The following is a 2,287-nucleotide window of genomic DNA, read 5'->3' on the forward strand; positions in this document are numbered from 1 at the left end:
GCCTCACCTTTGTGGGCCTGGCTTATGTAGGATCTGGCGAGTTGAACATGGATCCTTAGGCTTTGCAGGCAAGTGCCTTAACTGCTAAGCCATCTCTCCAGCCCCGAAAATAAATTTTAAAATATTTTTACTTATTTGCAAGCAGGGGAGAGTGAGAGAGAGAGAGAGGATGAATGCACCAGGACCTCCAGCCACTGTAAATGAACTCCTGATGTGTGCACCATTATGCATCTGGCTTTATGTGGGTACTGGGGAATTGAACCTGGATCATTAGGCTTTGGAGGTAAGCATCTTAACCACTGAGACATCTCTCCAGTCTCTCCCAACCCCAAAGTAATTAAAAAAAAAAACACCTAAAATATAAGAATTATCAAATCACCTACCTTCAGAGATGCTGTCTGGTTTTTTAAAGTCACCATTACTTGAATCTTCTGTTACTTGCAGTTAAAGTCATTTCCAACTGGAAGTGTTCCTTATAAAATGTAAGTGTACAAAAGAGTAAGATAAGGTGGTACTCAGGGCACGCTTGTCCTGTTTTCCCAATGTCTGAGCTCAGCCCACTCTGATCATGGCCCTTCGTGAGTTCATGGGCCCACTCTCTCATCTAAGTTACTGCTAGTTACTTTGAATCTCAGCTTATTAAAATGCCTTCATTGGGCTGGGGAAATGGCTTAGCGGTTAAGGCATTTGCCTGTGAAGCCTATGGATCCCAGCTCGATTCCCTAGGACCCATATAAGTCAGATGCACAAGGAGGCACATGCTTCTGGAGTTTGTTTGCAGTGGCTGGAGGCCCTGGTGCACCCATTCATTCTTTCTCTCTATCTGCCTCTTCCTCTCTCTCTCCCTATGAAATAAATAAATAAAATAAATATTAAAAAATAAATAAAAATAAAATGCCTTCATTTTCTACCTCAAACACATGCTCGTGAGGTCAGTGAATTTCCTAAGGCCTTAGGAAAAGGCAAAGAAATCAAATTAGACATGGGAAAATTCTATTCAATCGTTAAGTCTTGCTGGGAAGTCGGTCAGCTGCTAAACCCTGTCAGCAGAGACATCAACTCAGGGCTGTTGGGATGGCTTAGTGGTTGGGCATTTGCCTGCAAAGCCAAAGGATCCTGGTTCAACTCTCCAGGACCCATGTGAGCCAGACGTACAAGGCGGCGCATGCATCTGGAGTTCATTTAGAGTGGCTGGAGGCCTGGGTGTGCCCATTCTCTCCCCCACCTCTCTCTCTGAGATAAATAAATAAATAAAATATATTTTAAAAAATCAACTTAATTCTGGCCGCAGGTAAACCATCCATGCACCAGACTGAACATGCAGGGGACGTGTCCAAAGAAGACCCGGTTAGCGAGGGCCAGACCCCTCATTTGCAATGTGCTCACATTGTCGTTTGAAAATCTTGTAAGAGATGTCAGCCACAGTCAGCCAACACTCCTTCCTCTCCGGCTTCCACTCTGATTCCACTAAAAGGAGGTGGAGTCAAAGATCACGGGGTTAGCCAGGCGTGGTGGCACATGCCTTTAATCCCAGCACTTGGGAGGCAGAGGTAGGAGGATGACCATGAGTTTGAGGCCACCCTGAGACCACATTAGTGAATCCCAAGTCAGCCTGGGCTAGAGAGAGACCTTACCTTGAAAAATCTAAAATAAAAATAAAAAGAAAAGATCATAGGGTTTTGGGTTAAATAAATCGCATGTATATGTTCATTTCTGCATCTAAGTCCTTGCTACCCATGGTGGTGCAGGGACAACTTCCAACCACGTTCCCAAGACCCTCTGCTGACGCGCTCAGCATGTGACAGGCAGCTTCCAGGCCAGAGGTCATATGTGACAGGGACGGGATCGATTGCACAAGGCACAGGAACTTGATAGGTAATGAAAGAGAAGTTCTCAAAAGCATGAAGAACCATGTAAAAGTGAAAGCAGAGGATTTGCTTCTCGATGAACCCTAGCAAACACGGAGATTCTGTCTTGTTGGGTCATCCTTGCGTAGGGGCCATGCTAATCTTCTCTGTATCGTTCCAATTTTAGTATATGTGCTGCCAAAGCAAGCACAAAAATTTTTTATTTATTTTTATTTTTATTTATTTATTTTGGTTTTTTGAGGTAGGGTCTCACTCTGGTCCAGGCTGACCTGGAATTAACTCTGTAGTCTCAGGGTGGCCTGGAACTCACGGCGATCCTCCTACCTCTGCCTCCCGAGTGCTGGGGATTAAAGGCGTGCGCCACCACGCCTGGCTTAAAGCTCTAACCTCTAAGCCATTTACCACTTCAAAATGTGTAG

General features: G+C 44.9%; 1 non-coding gene across 1 annotated transcript; it reads right to left on the reverse strand.

The window, feature by feature from the left end:
* Positions 1-1,956: 1,956 nt before the first annotated feature.
* On the reverse strand, positions 1,957-2,058 carry LOC123456097. The gene has a single exon (XR_006634318.1). It is a non-coding gene; the product is annotated as a U6 spliceosomal RNA (small nuclear RNA).
* Between the last annotated feature and the right edge of the window lie 229 nt (positions 2,059-2,287).

The sequence above is a fragment of the Jaculus jaculus genome, chromosome 19 (assembly GCF_020740685.1).
Source record: "Jaculus jaculus isolate mJacJac1 chromosome 19, mJacJac1.mat.Y.cur, whole genome shotgun sequence".
Lineage (NCBI taxonomy): Eukaryota > Metazoa > Chordata > Mammalia > Rodentia > Dipodidae > Jaculus > Jaculus jaculus.